We start from the raw sequence: 19,130 nt of genomic DNA, 5'->3' as shown, positions 1-19,130 counted from the left end.
ATGGAGAAAGGTAATGGAAAGGTAAAAAAAAATTGAGTTCATCCATTTTTAGGAAACAAAGCCCTCACAAGTCATCTTGCATTTTATACTTCAGTTTGTTTCCCCTCTCTAAACTCCTCTCTTGAAAGTTCTTGCTCATAACAGGGTACAGTTTCACAGCCACACCCCACTAATAACTTTCTAAATGTGAGGTTTTGTAGGACTGCTTGACCAGTTATTTAATCTTGATTGTGTCCTTACCAAATATTTACACTAGTGTTTCTTTTCACAAGAAGTCGCTGAATTGTTTTGTTTCCCACTGAAACCAGTTCTACCATTCCAATGCGGAAACTGGGGCTTAAACGTAAGCATTTTGCAGTGCTTCTATTTATTGAGGAAGTAAGGAAACCTGCTGCCCAATTGCATGCCTAGTAAATTTTGTTTATTAATCTGTAGAGTTTTAAAGAATTTTGATTGTTTTCTTGCTAAGTTTTTACTTCAAACTTTTGTTTTCGTTGCTGGGAACCTTTCTCTGTCACAGGCATGGCCAGACACAGATCAGTAATATCACACATGCATGTTCCCCACAGTCTTGCAACAGGTCATCTGTCCACTCTTCTGTTTGGAAAATGGTGTCTGTTGTGGGGAGACTCAATGATGTTGAGTAAAATACTAATGTCCCCTGCAAATCCAGAAGCTCATGGCCTCTCATCTGTATTGGTGTTTTGATGGTAGAAAAGCGTGCTGCAGAGATCAGAAACAAAGATTTACGTTTGTATGAAAGAAACACAATGGCTTTGTGAAAAAAAACAACAGTCCTTCACTACCACAGACTGTTTCTCTTCATGCAAATCAACCCAATGGATAGGACCAATAGATTGTGCTGTAGACCCAGAGTTTTAAGATCATGGGCACAATTTAACTGCTGCGCTGGACCTGGGCGTGCTGATTAAATAGCCAACATCGAGATTCGCACGCAGGTTCCTATCTAACTGGTCCACTCCCGATGGTGAGTTCCGGATCACTCCCAAATAGATTGAGCATATCGCTAGCCTCCATTTTGCATTAATTTTCATCACATTAGCGGGATTGAAGTCGAATGTAACCGCCTCCTGGGAGTTAACTGGCTCCCCAGTGAAACAACATTGGGCATTCTTTTAAAAACATGAAGCTGGAGCAATGGCTTCTGAGGGGAAGTGAGGAGGTGAGTAGCCAATTCCATTTTCCGGCATCCAGATCAAGGGCATTGGAGATGCTGCCCCAGTGCTTGGGGGGTGGGGGGGGGGGGGGGTGCGGTGGTTGAAGCCTTCTAGATCGGGGGGGGGCCTGGGCCAGGGAGGCGTGAGGGGCTTTACATCTGTGAGGCCTTCAAGCCATCTTTAAATATTGTAGATACTGATAACTGGGGCAAGTACAGCTGTTGTCTGTGTCCTACCAAACACTTCCAAGACTTTGCTCTTTTCTTGGTTTAAAAAAAAATCATTTAATATACCCAATTCAGTTTTTCCAATTAAGGGGCAATTTAGCGTGGCCAATCCACCTGCCCTGCACATCTTTGGGTTGTGGGGGCGAAACCCACGCAAACACAGGGAGAATGTGCAAACTCCACACGGACAGTGACCCAGAGCTGGGATTGAACCTGGGACCTCAGCGCCGTGAGGCAGCAGGGCTAACTCACTGCACCACCTTGCTACCCTGTTCTTGGTTCTATGCTGAAGATCACTTTAACGTCCTTTGACTGTGAGCCACCTCTAGCTTCATAGCTGAAGGCTATTGCTAATGAGGGATTGGCCTTGTTAGTTGTGATAGCACTTCACAGCTGCAGGTTGTGTTTGCTGCCTTCTCCTGCTGGTGGCCGCAAATGCCTGGAAGCTGCTCTTGCCGTTTCCCACATTTTCTGTAGCTGGAAAAAAAGGACAATTTATTCGAAGATTCCAGGGTCTTGGAGCACTGGGTTCAGATGGACATGAGTCCAGAGGGCAATCCGATTTGAGGCAAGATGATGCTAGAGGTCCTGGTGCACAACATTGATCCACCTGCTGATGCCTTTGTTGCTAGTGTGGTGAGTGGCTGCATGTAGCTGGCACGTCAACACGGGTTGGACACGCTGGAAGTCAAGAATGTTCAACTGCACCTTGAGCATCAGTGGAATGTGTGGATGCCAGGATTCGGTTCCGGTGGGTTTGGGCCATGTGGGAGGGCCTGCACAGTTGTGGCTCCTGGACGGAGAATGGCACTGATAGGTGGAACAAGTAATACATTGATTATTATTGCATAGCATTTCAACCAAACTTTGAAACCTGAGGTTTGCCTGAAGTCTGAAAGCGTCAGCACAATCAAACACTCAAGAGCTGGACTTTAGTACTGGGGATATTCGCACGACCATAGGGTAAGTGTGTGGATTAGGAGTGGGTGAGCATGGTTTCTCTAATGTTCCTGGCAGGGGTCTGGGGTCTAGGGGCTCCTGGGAGTGAGCATGCAAATCAAAGTTTTCCAGCACAACTGGCTTGGTGGATGGCACTCTCATGAAGGCAGGACCTGTAAGGGTGGGGGAGTCTTGGTGGATTTGAGGGTCCCGGGATGGAAGCCCTAACTGATTGTCGATCTCTGTCCTTCTCCAATTCCTTACAGATGTACAAAATATGGCTGGTCCCGCAGAGGGTGACCTTGCGGGGCTGGTGGGCTGCCAAACGCCAGAGAAGGTGGCAGCAACATTGACGCAGGCTCGATGCGGCACCCCATGTGCAGGGGCTGCCACACACCCTGAAGGCCCAATTGCCCATCAGGCCACCCACGGTGTACAGGCGTCGTTGGTCTTTCGAGGAGATGCAGCATGTGCTCAGGATACTCCGTCTCAACGAAGAGACAGTGCAGTCCGTGTGCTACATCCTCATGGACTTGGCATCCTGTGGAAGAGGCGGACAACAGTTCATTCCAGGGCTTGAGTGGGGTCTTGTGCGACATTATGCAAGCTACAGCCCACAAGTGCATCCATGAGGTCAGGGATGCCCTGTATGCCCAGGCATCACACTATATCTACTTTGAAATGGACCAAGCCCACCAAGATGCCTGGGCTGCAGGATTCTTCACCATCACTGGGATGCCCCAGGTCCAAGGGGTAATTGTTGGCACATGTGTCGCCTTGTGTGCAAGAATGACTCTGGATGGCCCAGCCCCGTCAGAGAGAGATCCTGCGAGACAATGGATATGTAGTTAATGAGAGGGAAGGATCACTTTGTCTGACATGAACAACTCACTTGAGGCAGGTTATTTGGGTGAAAGGGCAGTGGATCCTCACCTCTATTGCACAGGCCAACCTCTCTGTCTGTGACTGCTCTCTCCTCTGACAATCTCCGATCTCCAGGGCCCGTAACTCATCAGCGACTAGGACTCTGATCTGTGGTGCTCCCCCCCCCCCCCCCCCCCAAACCCCCCGCCCCACCTCCCCAACCTTGTTGGCCCTTTCCTGCTTATTATGGGATATCATCTGTTCCTGCAGGGACAAAAAGAGAGAATGGTGAGCTGCATACTTGATGGATTGGGGGGGTCTAAAGCAAATGGCATGTGTGGGCGCCACACCTGGACATGAAGGGGTTATGCTGGTGGGTGCCTGTGTGTTCTGAGGAACAAACAGATCGGATGTAGGGAGGGTGCAAGGTGTCAGCCAGTGATTTGTTAGAAGAAGTCGGGGTTTGAGGGGTGACAGGGAGAACTGATGCCAGGAGAGAGGTGGCAACTTGCCTTTGCAGCTTGTTGGAGGTTGTTGGTCTTCTTCTGATATTGTACGGCGGTCCTCCTGGTCACGCTGCCTGCACAGACACCTGCTGCTGGTCCTCCGGCCCTCCCGGGGGAACAGGATGTCCTGTCTCACATCCACAGCGTTGAGATGCCTTGTGAAGTAGGCATCCCTAAAGTGAGGAGCAAGTCTGTGCGCTGCCATGCTTGTTTGACTGGGAGCAAGTGGTGAGGGACAATTTAAAACAGCTCACTCTTGTTCGCAGCAAGACTCTGAGGCAAGAGCCTGGTGAGATGGCCGGTAATGGCGAGAAGTTCGTGGGGGCTCATCCGGCACTAATACGTGCTGCGATCTTACCAAAGCGGCCGTCAAGAAACACCTCCCAATCATGCCCAAAATGTCACTTAAATCATGCCCCATATCTCTATCTTCCCTTGGGTACTTAGCCTTTGAAATGTGCTGGTTCATTGCTGTTTTGGAAATGGAGAAAGAAAACAATTCCCCACAATTTTCAATCGCCCTCCTGCATATAAACAGAGAAAAATCCAGGACATTTCATGATCCTGTTTTCATGATCCAAATATTGAGTGGAAACTCAAAGATCAAATAGTTTGGATGAGGTGGTGTTTGTGCAGTGTGTCCAGGAAGCTTTTCTTTTTTTTTTTAAATATGTTTTATTGAAATTTTTTTCCCAGGAAGCTTTTCTAACACCGTATGTAGATTGTCCGACCAGAGGAGGCGCAATATTGGATTTAGTACTGGGTAATGAGCCAGGGCAAGTGATAGATTTGTTAGTGGGGGAGCATTTTGGAGATAGTGACCACAATTCTGTGACTTTCACTTTAGTAATGGAGAGGGATAGGTACGTGCAACAGGGCAAGGTTTACAATTGGGGGGAAGGGTAAATACGATGTTGTCAGACAAGAATTGAAGTGCATAAGTTGGGAACATAGGCTGGCAGGGAAGGACACAAGTGAAATGTGGAACTTGTTCAAGGAACAGGTGCTACGTGTCCTTGATATGTATGTCCCTGTCAGGCAGGGAAGAGATGGTCGAGTGAGGGAACCATGGTTGACAAGAGAGGTTGAATGTCTTGTTAAGAGGAAAAAGGTGACTTATGTAAGGCTGAGGAAACAAGGTTCAGACAGGGCATTGGAGGGATACAAGATAGCCAGGAGGGAACTGAAGAAAGGGATTAGGAGAGCTAAGAGAGGGCATGAACAATCTTTGGCGGGTAGGATCAAGGAAAACCCCAAGGCCTTTTACACATATGTGAGAAATATGAGAATGACTAGAGCGAGGGTAGGTCCGATCAAGGACAGTAGCGGGAGATTGTGTATTGAATCTGAAGAGATGGGAGAGGTCTTGAACGAGTACTTTTCTTCTGTATTTACAAATGAGAGGGGCGATATTGTTGGAGAGGACAGTGTAAAACAGATTGGTAAGCTCGAGGAAATACTTGTTAGGAAGGAAGATGTGTTGGGCATTTTGAAAAACTTGAGGATAGACAAGTCCCCCGGGCCTGATGGGATATATCCAAGGATTCTATGGAAAGCAAGAGATGAAATTGCAGAGCCGTTGGCAATGATCTTTTCGTCCTCACTGTCAACAGGGGTGGTACCAGGGGATTGGAGAGTGGCGAATGTCGTGCCCCTGTTCAAAAAAGGGACTAAGGATAACCCTGGGAATTACAGGCCAGTTAGTCTTACTTCGGTGGTAGGCAAAGTAATGGAAAGGGTACTGAAGGATAGGATTTCTGAGCATCTGGAAAGACACTGCTTGATTAGGGATAGTCAGCACGGATTTGTGAGGGGTAGGTCTTGCCTTACAAATCTTATTGAATTCTTTGAGGAGGTGACCAAGCATGTGGATGAAGGTAAAGCAGTGGATGTAGTGTACATGGATTTTAGTAAGGCATTTGATAAAGTTCCCCATGGTAGGCTTATGCAGAAAGTAAGGAGGCATGGGATCGTGGGAAATTTGGCCAGTTGGATAATGAACTGGCTAACCGATAGAAGTCAGAGAGTGGTGGTGGATGGCAAATATTCAGCCTGGATCCCAGTTACCAGTGGCGTACCGCAGGGATCAGTTCTGGGTCCTCTGCTGTTTGTGATTTTCATTAATGACTTGGATGAGGGAGTTGAAGGGTGGGTCAGTAAATTTGCAGACGATACGAAGATTGGTAGAGTTGTGGATAGTAAGGAGGGCTGTTGTCGGCTGCAAAGAGACATAGATAGGATGCAGAGCTGGGCTGAGAAGTGGCAGATGGAGTTTAACCCTGAAAAGTGTGAGGTTGTCCATTTTGGAAGGACAAATATGAATGCGGAATACAGGGTTAACGGTAGAGTTCTTGGCAATGTGGAGGAGCAGAGAGATCTTGGGGTCTATGTTCATACATCTTTGAAAGTTGCCACTCAAGTGGATAGAGCTGTGAAGAAGGCCTATGGTGTGCTCGCGTTCATTAACAGAGGGATTGAATTTAAGAGCCGTGAGGTGATGATGCAGCTGTACAAAACTTTGGTAAGGCCACATTTGGAGTACTGTGTACAGTTCTGGTCGCCTCATTTTAGGAAGGATGTGGAAGCTTTGGAAAAGGTGCAAAGAAGATTTACCAGGATGTTGCCTGGAATGGAGAGGAGGTCTTACGAGGAAAGGTTGAGGGTGCTAGGCCTTTTCTCAGAAGAACGGAGAAGGATGAGGGGCGACTTGATAGAGGTTTATAAGATGATCAGGGGAATAGATAGAGTAGACAGTCAGAGACTTTTTCCCCGGGGGGAACAAACCATTACAAGGGGACATAAATTTAAGGTGAAAGGTGGAAGATACAGGAGGGATATCAGAGGTAGGTTCTTTACCCAGAGAGTAGTGGGGGCATGGAATGCACTGCCTGTGGAAGTAGTTGAGTCGGAAACATTAGGGACCTTCAAGCAGCTATTGGATAGGTACATGGATTACGGTAAAATGATATAGTGTAGATTTATTTGTTCTCAAGGGCAGCACGGTAGCATTGTGGATAGCACAATTGCTTCACAGCTCCAGGGTCCCAGGTCCAATTCCGGCTTGGGTCACTGTCTGTGCGGAGTCTGCACGTCCTCCCCGTGTCTGCGTGGGTTTCCTCCGGGTGCTCCGGTTTCCTCCCACAGTCCAAAGATGTGCGGTTTAGGTGAATTGGCCAATGATAAATTGCCCTTAATGTCCAAAATTGCCCTTGGTGTTGGGTGGAGGTGTTGAGTTTGGGTAGGGTGCTCTTTCCAAGAGCCGGTGCAGACTCAAAGGGCCGAATGGCCTCCTTCTGCACTGTAAATTCAATGATAATCTATGATTAATCTAGGACAAAGGTTCGGCACAACATCGTGGGCCGAAGGGCCTGTTCTGTGCTGTATTTTCTATGTTCTATGTTCTATGATGAGTGACAGTGTGAACCGATGATGTGCCCTTTAGCGACAATCGGCTCTTCCTAAGAGGCCACTGAATCATGAAGCTAATGGAAAATACTGAAACTAGCAAATGTGTGAGATCCGCTAGCTGACTATCTGTATCTGGGAAAAGGCTAACTGTAATTGCTAGGTTTTTTTTCCCCTGTCATTGGGCCTCTTGTAATCCACTCATTGATATTTGATTCATAATTTATAATTCAACTCTGATGTTGAAGCAAGTTACTGTCAGCACTACCGTTGACTTTTTTGTGGGGAATTGGTTCGCTCAGTTGACTGGACAGCTGATTCGTGATGCAGAGCAATGCCCACAATGCGGGTTCAATTCCCGTACTGCCTGAGGTTAGTCATGAAGGCCCCACCTTCTCAACCTTGCCCCTCACCCGGGGTGTGATGACCCTCATGTTAGATCACCACCAGTCGGCTCTCAAATAGGAGAGCAGCCTATGATTCTCTGGGACTGTGGTGACATTTACATTTTTTGTAAGTGTCTAAATGAGTGCCAGAAAATTGTTGCCTCTTAAGCTAAGAGAACCCAAGTCGATAAATCCATAAGAAGGCCAAGACTATTTTGGGTTTCATAAATGGTGTTAAAAAGCAAAGAAATAATGACAAATACAAAAACATGAGTTAGACCACAGTTAGAACAATATATTCTGCATTGGCATTCCACAACAGAAAATACATTAAAACTTTGGAGACCACACAGTGGGAGGGTGGCAGGGCTGGAAAGGTCCAGACAGAAAGGGCTAAATGGCAAGGGAATTGGAGTACAAAAATAAAGACGTCTTGCTACAGCTACACAGGGCTTTGGTGAGACCACATCTGGAATGCTATGTGCTGTTTTGGTATCCATATTTCGGGAAGGATATACTTGCATTGGTGACTGTAAAGCTAAGGTTCACTTAACTGGTCCCTGGGATGGGGGCTTGTCCTATGATGAGAAATTGAGTAAATTGGACAAATGTCCACTGGAGTTTAGAGGAATGAGAGGCAACCCCTTTAAAATATACACAAATCTGAAGGGGGTAGACGTTGTGAGATTGTTTCCGTTGGTTGGAGAACCTGAAACATGGGGGCACAGTTTCAAGGTAAGGGACCAATCATTTAGCATTGAGATGAGGAGAAATGTCTTCAGTCGAAGGATTTGTGAATCTGTCAAATTTTCTACACCAGAGGGTTGTGGATACTCCATTGTACACATTTAAGGCTGAAATAGACAGATTTATGGTCGCTCAGGGAATCAAAGGTTTTGGTGAGAGGGTGGGAAAGTTTAATTGAAGCCCAAGATCAGCCATGGTGATATTGAATGGTAGAGTGGCCATATGGTCTACTCCTGCCCCTATTTCCTATGTTCTTGTTTTAAGCATCTTTTTGTTTCTCTACTGCCTCCTTGTGATGCTGAGGCATTCCTGTTTTTGATGAAAGTTGAGTGAACATTGGTCAGAAGTTAAGCTCGAAACACAGAATTAGCAAATCGGAGAAGGAGTAGGCCATTCGGCCCTTCGAGCCTCCTCTGTCATTCCATATGATTATGGCTGATCCTCTGTCGCAATGTCATACTCACACCTCTCCCATACCCCTTAAGTTCTTAAGTTTATGGAATTGTACACTCAAGGATACTTGAGTCAGGAAGATTGAAGTCATGATATGATAATTGGTATTTTTGTGTTTGGACTGCGGACCTGCTTAATCATCAGAATGTAGATGTTCAATTAACCTGTCAACAGTGGCAGAATTTGCATTTCTATCCTTATTTAATACACCGGTTTTGTGAAAAACCTACCTTCTCTTAAACCCCATGGAAGTACATATTAACTGGATTTAGTACCGCTTGTAGTCATATGTGGTCCCCTGACACCCTTAAATATTTTGGAAAGCTTTAGTGTTACCACTAGCTCCCTGCTTGGGTTTTGTCCAGATTCAAAATGCTCTACCTGAAATAATATTTAAAATGTTCCATTTTGCTGTCCGCCCAGTTTGCTCCTCACAAACCTGAAAAGAACACTAAGCTATCATGTTGTCAGGAAGGCTCTTTATTACCAAATGAAGAATCTGGGATTTAGCAGTTTTAATAGTTAAAACAAAAAAGCCTGTAATCCAAATATGACAGTCATTTACTAAGGCACCCTTACTGGAGAAAAATGGCCCGAAACACTTCCCAAGAGCATAATTAAAGCAATGATAGTGAGGTAAATAAAGAAACATTAAGAGGTGTGGCCAAAATCTGGTTGAGCTAGATTTTGAGAGGGGTCTTTAAAGAGGGATGTGTCAGTCAGTAAGGCAATAACAACTTACGTTTAGCAGGTCCTCTGGGTGGAGCCCAGTGGTTCCTCACCTCTGCGGCGTCCGCCAGTCTACGCGTTGGGTGGCCGATCTGTCCTCAGCCTCACTGGTCACCTTCAGGAGCGGGCATGCTTGGGGGGTGGATGCTCCCTTGGGGGCAGGCAGATCTTGGGGGTGGGGGGGGGGGTGGTAGGGGCTGGGGGGCTGCGTTGGTGTCTACTTACTCTGCTGCCTGGTGTCGGTCATTGACCTATTTCCGGCACTGGAGGCCAGTCCTCCTGGTCACATTCCCCAAGCTCACAGCTGCCGCCACCTCGTCCCAGGCAGCACTGTGGCTAACTCTCCAGGAGCCTCTGGGAACAGGACATCCCTCCTGGCCTCCACTGTGTCTAGGAGCCTCCGCAGGTCAGTGTCCCAGAATCTTAGGGCTGGTCTCCTCTGCGCCATTATTGCCAGCTGGCTGGGGTTGGCTGTGCAAGTGCAGCTTAAGTGCTGCTCAACCTTGTTAGCGGGAGGCTGGCGAGCGCGGTCCCGGCGGATCGGCTGGCGAGCCTTCATTTGTAGCGAGAAGTCCGTGAGGCCTCATTAAATGGACCAATTAACATTGAATAGCTTTGCTGGCCTCGCTGGGCCAAGCACCGGGAAGCTCGCGGCAGTTCCCGCTCGCTAAAACACTTGGAAATCTTTCCGGGGAATCACGCCCATAGTTAGCTAGAAAGCACATAGAGAAGAGGACACATAGAGCCTGCACAAGGATACAGATAGTTTATGTTTGTGGCAGTTGGCTTACAATGTGGGAAAAATGTGAGGTTGGCAGGAAGAATACAAATGATTAATTAATTATATTACAATTATTTATTATTATAAATAAATGTTATTTGAATGGAGAGGGACTGCAAATGCAGCAGTACAGAAAGATGTACCAGGTGTCCTTGTACATTAATCACAAAAGGTTAGCATGCAGGTACAGTAAGTAAGTAGGAAGGCAAATTTTTGTTGGTATTTATATTGCAAAGGGGATGGAGTGTAAAAGTCGGGAAATTTTGCTACAACTGTGCAGGGCATTGGTGAGATTGCACCTAGAGTGCTGTGTATATTTTCTGTTTCCTTACTTTTTGAAAGCAGTGCAGAGAATGTTCGCAGGGCTGATTCCTGGGCTGAAGGTGTTGTCTTATGATGAAAGGTTGAGCAGGTTGGTCCTGTACTGATTGGAGTTTAAAAGAATGAGGTGACCTTATTGAGGGTATTTGCTAAGAAGATGTTTCTCCTTCTGGTGGAATCTAGAACGAAGGGGTATTATTTAAAAATAAAGGTGTAGTAGCTGGCTCCTTTAAGGGTCGTACATCGGGAGGGTCAAGTGATTCCTATCACCCAATGGGAATCGAGCGTGGGTGTTTGCAGCCAGAATAGATCCGAGAGCTGGTAATGATAACATCGTGAAAGACTCTGTGGAAATAATATTTGTAAATAAACCGTTATAATTCGTTATACATACTGACTGGTGGTTGCCAGTCATTCCTTTACTACACTGGCAACGAGGTAAATCGGAGAGACTTCATTAGTAGCAAGGAATTTAATGAGAGTGTCATTGAAAAACTGCTAAGTGAATCAGATCGTTCGAGGTTTGAGGAAGAGAGAACAAGAATGCCTCTCTTCGGGAAGCAAGAAGCCTTCGACCCAACCATTGACAATGGCTGGATATTTTTTCAGGGCGAATGGAATAGAGGGGGGAAAGAAAGTAATTTTACTTACCGCATGTGGGACGCAGACTTATAAACTGATTCCTAGTTTAACATCTCTGGAGGCCCCTGATACTAAGTCGTTTGCAGAGCTAGTGCAATTAGTGAAGAGGCATTATCACCCTAAATCCTCAGTGACACTGCAATGATATAAATTTAACTCGATGGGGAGGGCCCCGGAGGAAACCATCACAGCATCTGTAGCTAGGGTAAAGCAGGCTGCAGAGCACTGCAACATTGGATCAGCTTTAAATTAGATGCTAAGAGATCGGCTAGTATGCCATATGAATAGCGTGGAGATACAAAATAAACTTTGGGCTGAGTCCAAGTTGGCTTTCAAGAAGGTGTTAGAAATGACGACAGCAATCAAGAGCCCTGCAAAGAGTCCACAAGAGTTGCAAGGCGGACATAGCTTTTAAGTCTGCCAGACAGGGTGGGAAACTGGTAGTAATGTCATGGGATCAGGCGCAGGCAGTGAATTGAGTACAGAAGCAGGAGGAATGACTAAATACCAAAGATTAAAGCAGCCTAGGAGTAACATAGAGTTATTTCAATGTGGGGAACCCACTCCCCAGAAGTGTGTAAATTCACAGGAGCTGAGTGCTACAGGTATGGGAAAAGAGGCCATCCAAGGCACAAAAGCAGAAGCAAACAGGGCCAGCCCAATACAAACAGAGCAAGTAACCAAACATCAGTAAATAACATGGGAATTGTCCAGTGGGAGAAAGTAATGTCATGTCCTTAAACAACGTGGAAGAGGGCATGGTTGCTCCCATCACAGTAAGCCCCAATAAATGAAGGTGGACACGGGGGCATCAGCTGATGTTTTAAATGAATGTACCCATGGTACATTTGAAAGAAGGAGTTCAAGCCCTCAAGTTGCTGAATACTACAGCAAAATTAGCCACGTATACCGGAGAGGCTATAAAGATAGTAGGAACAACTACAACCCCTGTGAGTTACAGACAGCAGTCAGCACAGCTTCCACTGATGGTGGTGTCAGGCCAGAGACTGAGCTTGATGGAATGAGATTGGCTCTGGGAGATAAAATTAAACTAGCTGGAAATCCTTAAGATTAAAGGAAGGAGTCAAATGAGGGCTTAATGAAGTATCAAAGAATATTCCAAGAAGAATTTGGAAAGATTAAAGGATTGCAAGCTAGGATCTACGGAGATCCGGAAGCTGCACTTAGGTTTTAACGACTTATGCGTTAAAAGCTGAAACAGAATGCGGTGATTGGAAGGTCTGGGCATCATCAAATCTGTACAATTTTCTGAATGGGCCATACTCATCCTACCGGTAATTAAACCAAACAAGACAATCTGAATCTGTGGAGATTATAAATTAACAGCGGACTTCAAAGCTGCGAAGTTGGACAAATACTCCGCACCCAAAATAAAGGATCTGTATGCAAAGTTGGCTGGGGCGCTGACATATACTAAATTGGACATGAGAAATGTCTCCCAACAATTGGAACTAGATGAGGCGTTGAGAACTTATGTCATTTGAGTGGCACGGTGGCACAGTGGTTAGTACGGCTGCCTACTATGCTGAGGACCCGGGTTCGAATCCTGGCCCTGGGTCACTGTCTGTGTGGAGTTTACACATTCTCACTTGTCTGCGTGGGTTTCACCCTCACAACCCAAAGATGTGCAGGTGAGGTGGATTGGCCATGCTAAATTGCACCTTAATTGGAAAACAATAATTGGTACTCTAAATTTATTTTTAAAAGGAGAGAACTTATGCCATCATAATCACCCACAAAGGACTGTATCAGTATGCACATTTGCCCTTTGGGGTTTCATCAGCTTGTGCCATGTTCCAGCGGATTATGGAGAGCTGATTACAGGGTCCCCAGAGGAGGAACACCTGGGAAATCTGGATGAAGTTTTAAAGAGATTCTAGGAAGCCGGAGTTCGCCTGAAGAGAAAAAAGTGCACCTTTCAGGGGAATGAGGTGGCTTATGTTGGATACAGGGTGGATGTTCAAGGGCTACACCAAATGCAAGATAAAGTGAGAGCCATTAAATAAGCACCAGCCCCTAAGTACATCTCAGAGTACGTTGATTTTTCATTTCAAGAATAAAAAAAATTAAGGATGAGTATTTTATCATTCTCATAAATGTCTTTGTAAAAAACAAAAAAAAATGAAGTTTTCTCTTTAACATGACTTCACCCCACCTCAAGTGCTTCCCAGGAGATGTGGAGTATTTTCTGACAGTGAGCCACTGCCACCTCCTTTAATTTATGATAGTCATGGTACCATGTAACATGGCTACGCACATTGCGAACTTGGTGATTTATTATCCATGTTTGTGCTTTGATAAACTGCCTCATGTGCCTCATGTAGGCAGAATGCTTTACTACTCTTGGAGTTGATGTCCTTGTGCCCACAACTGCTGTCTTTGTCTTCACAACTGCTGTGGAACATGAGCAACTCTCCGACTAAGGAATTCACTCTGGTCTCAGTTACTCTACTGATTATATGACTTCCTGTACCAACGTTTGAGCAGGCAATGCTACTTTGTCAACTATGTGATGCGTTGACCCTCATCATGTTACAGTAAGCACCCTGATCAACAGGTATCATGCTCTCAGGATAAACAAACTTATTGCCAGGTTAGTGCCTTTTGCTTTCCTTCTAAACCTTCCAAACCGTGAATCTCAGCCAACCCTACTTGGTTCCCCATGACAGTCTGTGATGATTTGCTACCACTTTGCCTGCATCTGTTACGCTTACAGTTAATGCATAGGCTACCAGCATACACCCAACTCAACAACAAGCTGGTTCTTTAACCTTGTTGAAGCTAATCAAACCTCTTCTGCTGCCCAATGTTGCCACTGTCCATTGCAATCAACTGATGCTATTTAAAATTGTCCTTGGAATCCACGTCAAATCAGTTGGCTCTTCTGCAGATCTGAATTGTAGAATCATAGAATCATAGAATTTACAGTGCAGAAGGAGGCCATTTGGCCCATCGAGTCTGCACCGGCTCTTGGAAAGAGCACCCTACCCAAGGTCAACACCTCCACCCTATCCCCATAACCCAGTAACCCCACCCAACACGAAGGGCAATTTTGGACACTAAGGGCAATTTATCATGGCCAATCCACCTAACCTGCACATCTTTGGACTGTGGGAAGAAACCGGAGCACCCGGAGGAAACCCACGCACACACGGGGAGGATGTGCAGACTCCGCACAGACAGTGGCCCAAGCCGGAATCGAACCTGGGACCCTGGAGCTGTGAAGCAATTGTGCTATCCACAAAGCTATTGTGCTGCTATCATTCAATAGCAGGGTCTTTCTCTCCTTGCTTTTGGCTTAGGCTGCTTGTCTTCTTGCTTAGGACTAGCACTGACATAAAGAACAGGAAGAGACAACAGGACACACTATTAGCTAACATATTCTATCTCATTGAAGAGACTAGATAATGTAAACCATGGCAAGTGATTTTACCTGTCCAGAGATTTAGTGCCATTGCCATGTCACCCTACTTGGTACACAAGACAGAATTACAGAATTATTACAGCACAAAAGGAACCATTTGGACTATTGTGTCGCTCCACTGGCTCTCCAGACGAGCATCATGGCTAATCATAGAATTTACAGTGCAGAAGGAGGCCATTCGGCCCATCGAGTCTGCACCGGCTCTTGGAAAGAGCACCCTACCCAAGGTCAACACCTCCACCTTATCACCATAACCCAGTAACCCCACCCAACACTAAGGGCAATTTTGGACACTAAGGGTAATTTAGCATGGCCAATCCACCTAACCTGCACATCTTTGGACTGTGGGAGGAAACCGGAGCACCCGGAGGAAACCCACGCACACACGGGGAGGATGTGCAGACTCCGCACAGACAGTGACCCAAGCCGGCATCGAACCTGGGACCCTGGAGCTGTGAAGCAATTGTGCTATCCACAACGCTACCATGCTGCCCTTCTCCCCATAAATGCCTTCCCTTCTCCCCATTCTATTTTTATAATCATTTACAGTGCCAAGGATCCGTGTTCGATTCCCAGCTTGGATCACTGTCTATGCGGAGTCTACACATTCTCCCCGTGTCTGCGCGGGTTTCCTTCGGGTGCTTCCTTTGTGGTATCCTCCCACAAGTCCTGAAAGACGTACTTGTTAAGTGAATTGGACATTCTGAATTCTCCCTCAGTGTACCCGAACAGGCGCCGGAATGTGGTGACTAGGGGATTTTCACAGTAACTTCATTGAAGTGTTAATGGAAGCTTACTTGTGACTTGTGAAAGATTATTATAACGCCCTCTTGAATGCCTTGATTGAATCTGCCTCTACCACACTTCCAGGCAGTGAATTCCAAACCTGAACCACTCGCGTGTGAAAAAGCTTTTTCTCACATCACCTTTGCTTCTTTTGCAAGTCACTTTAAATCGTTCTTGGTCCTTTTATGAGCGGGAATAGTTTCTCCCTGTCTACTACTCTGTCCAGCCGCTTATGATTTTGAACATATCTATCAAATCTTCTCTCAGCCTACTTCTCTCCAAGGAGAACAGTCCAAATCTCTGCAATCTATTTTCACAACTGGAGTTTCTCTTCCCTGGAACCATTTTTCATAAGGTTGTCAGATTTCCTTCACCTAGTTTCAGCAGTTTTTCTTTCCTTTGCAGCATTTCATCGAGGAGTGTCTGAAGATTTATCTAATTAACATTTTGAACTTCTGTTCCTGCTTCCTTCCAATGCCATGCTCTCCTCTTTGAGTGCTTTTACCTACTCCTCCATTTGATCATTTTGAAATGTTTTACCAAAATTTACATGAGCCATCTATCAGTCACCTACCTAACAACTGGGCATTGGTAAGGATTTATTACTTACCTGCTGTCCGATGAGGCTGCTGCTGAAAGTTTTAGTCATTCCTGGCTATTTAAATATTGCACGTTTTAATTTTCAACCCTTCCACTTGCATAGTGCTCCCATGTTTCACAAGAAGTGCACTCAACCAATGTCAGTGAGGATGCAAATGAACAGAATTTTGATTCAATGACAGGGTCAGCATTGGAGTGGATCAGTGGGTGGAATGACCCTGTGGAACCTTTAGGTCTATGCCATTAGATGAATAGGGCAGTTGGTTAATTCTTTACTGTTTCAGTTCTGGGTCCATGGTTCAAATACAACAAAGAATGCTGAAGTGAAAATATGCCGTACTGCCTGTTTACAATGTTTTCATTCTTCTTCCCTCAATCCATTAACACATCCAATTGGAACACTTGGCATTGGGTTAAGAGACACAATCAGCTCTCTTCTATTTCCTCTGCTGAGGTGAAGTAACCCTATTATCGTGTCCCATTTGGAACTGTCCTCACTGGAAAATGTTTCTCTCTGCACTATGTGGAACAAAATCATAAACATGTTTACAAAGAACAAGTTTATGACACAGTGCAGGGATGAAATCTCCGCTATAGAGAGCAAGGGAGAATAATATACTTTCAGTTAGATTATGAAATCTAGTAAATTGAGTTTTTCAGAATGTATGGCGTTTGACACTTTAAAAAAATTTTTTTATTGGCATTTCTCATATTTATAAAGAATTGTGTATATATACATCACATTTTTCTTACCCGCTTTAATTTACTTTATTGTACAAGAAGGTTTATTTTGTCTTTCTTTTAATCAGTCCTATATACATTTCGCCGCCCTCTGAGTCGGTCTATGGTCCCCCCGCTCCTCCCCTGCCCCCCTCCATCTCCTACTCCCCCTGTCCCTTCCCCCCCTTCCCCTGTTGGCTTCAGCTGTGTTTTACTTTTATTTTCAGGCGGAGTTACCCTCTCCCTTCTATTCTCTTTTTGTGGTTTCTCCATCATCCTTCCGTTCCCGCCCCTCCTTGTTTCCCGTCAGACACTTGATGAAAATATTGCCACCACATCATGATGAGGATATTTTCCACATTTAATATGTCTGCTAGTAAAACACACCACTAAGTAATTCATCTTTTAAATTCACTGTGGAGCAGGATTGTGTAACAATATACAAAGAGTATATTTGAACACACCTTTTTAACATATGAGATGTGATTATTGAAAAAAAAATGGAAAGATCGTGGTCTCAGGGGCAGCATGGTAGCACAGTGGTTAGCAGGATTGCTTCACAGTGCCAGGGTCCCAGGTTCAATGCCCGGCTTGGGTCACTGTCTGTGCAGAGTCTGCACGTTTCCCCCTTGTCTGCGTAGATTTCCTCCAGGTGCTCTGGTTTCCTCCCATATTCCAAAGTTGTGCAGGTTAGGTGAATTGGCCATGCTAAATTGCCCTTAGTGGCCAAAAAGATTAGCTGGGGTTACTGGGTTATGGGGATAAGGTGGAGGTTTGGGGCTTAAGTGGGGCGCTCTTTTCACAGGGTGCAGACTCGATGGGCTGAATGACCTTCTTTTGCACTGCAAATTCTATGTTCTATGCTCATCCAAGGCTTTGGCACAAAAATCAAGGCTCACACTTGCTTAGAGTACTGAGTGAACTGTTGGAGGTGCTTTCTTTCTGATGAGTCATTGAATCAAGGCAGCATATACCTGCTTGAGTGGATGTAACAGGTACCATGCCATTATTTCAAAGAGAGGGAAGTTATCCCCAGTGATCTGGTCAATATTTAATCCTCAATCAACATCACAAATATCAGATTATCTGGATATTATTACATTGTTGTTTGTGGGAGCCTACTGAATGCAAATTGGCTGCTGCCTTTCGTACAATTAAAAAAAATCTTTTTATTCTCCTCATTTTCAATATTTTCATCAATAAGCATCCAAAGAAAAAACAAACAAAAACAAATATAATAACAATCCCCCACACACAAACCACACCCCGCTCAATATACAGAACAAAACATCCACCCGTACATTCCAGGTAAAAAAATACAAATTAGCAATCAATCCGTAAACAGTGTAACGAAAGACAAGAATACTGCCGACCCCCTCCCCAATGTTCAATTCTCGAAAGTGCATAATAAACAATCCCCATGAATTGTGAAACCCTTCCTTCATCCCCTTCAGCTAAGACTTCACCTTCCCGAGAGTCAAACAAATTCAAGTAGGTTCGCCCGCCAAACCGTGCCACAGGAGAAACTGACATCCACCCCAACAAGGCCAGCCTCAGGGCAATCAGTGAGGCAAAGGCGAAAACATCTTCCCCGCACCTGCCTACTGCCGTGCCGGCCCGACACCCTGAAAATGGCTTCTGGCGACCCTGGTTCCAAGTTCATGAGCTCTATCCCCGAGATGACACTGAAAACCTCCCTCCAACAAATCCCTCACTTTCCATGTAACACCTAACCGGGGGCCTCGGGCCCTCCACCCCTTCGGGCAGGCCCACAATCCTCAGATTTTGCCGCCTAGCTCTGTTTTCCAGGTCCTCCACTTTGGCTCGCAGACCCTTTTTGGCCTTCATCACCCTCTGCAGCTCCTCACCCATCAAGCTTATTGCTGTGTTGTGACAAGGCCTCCTCCGCTCCCTTCAGTTTCTCACCCTGCTCCCGCACCTCGGCCGATGACCTCGACGCCGCCGCCTTCACCGGAGCAATTGCCTCCTCCATCAGTAACTTCAATGATGCCATCATCTCCTTCCTCATCACCTCCATATGCTTTGCGAACTGTTTTTCAACTTCCAAAGCCATCACCTCAGTCATCTTTTCTGCCGTGAACAGTGCAGCCCCACCCAGCGGACCAGCCTCCCCATCCTTCCAGTTGCCGTGCAGACCCTTCCACTCGACGGTGAACCTTCACTCGCTCCTTTCTTCACGGCAGCTTTCCTTTGGGTTTTGGACATCCTTCTTCCTTGTGTCTTCCTGCAGTTATGAAATGAAAAATTGCCCCTGGGACCGGGCATTACATTCTAAACAATCAGGCCTCAAGCGGGAGCCATCTAATGTGCGACCTCCTCCTACATGCCGTCACCTTTCCTACAATAATATAGTGACTGCACTTTAACAGAATCTAATTGG

Source organism: Scyliorhinus torazame, chromosome 19 (genome assembly GCF_047496885.1).
Source record: "Scyliorhinus torazame isolate Kashiwa2021f chromosome 19, sScyTor2.1, whole genome shotgun sequence".
NCBI lineage: Eukaryota > Metazoa > Chordata > Chondrichthyes > Carcharhiniformes > Scyliorhinidae > Scyliorhinus > Scyliorhinus torazame.
Note: the sequence above shows the minus strand (reverse complement) of the source record.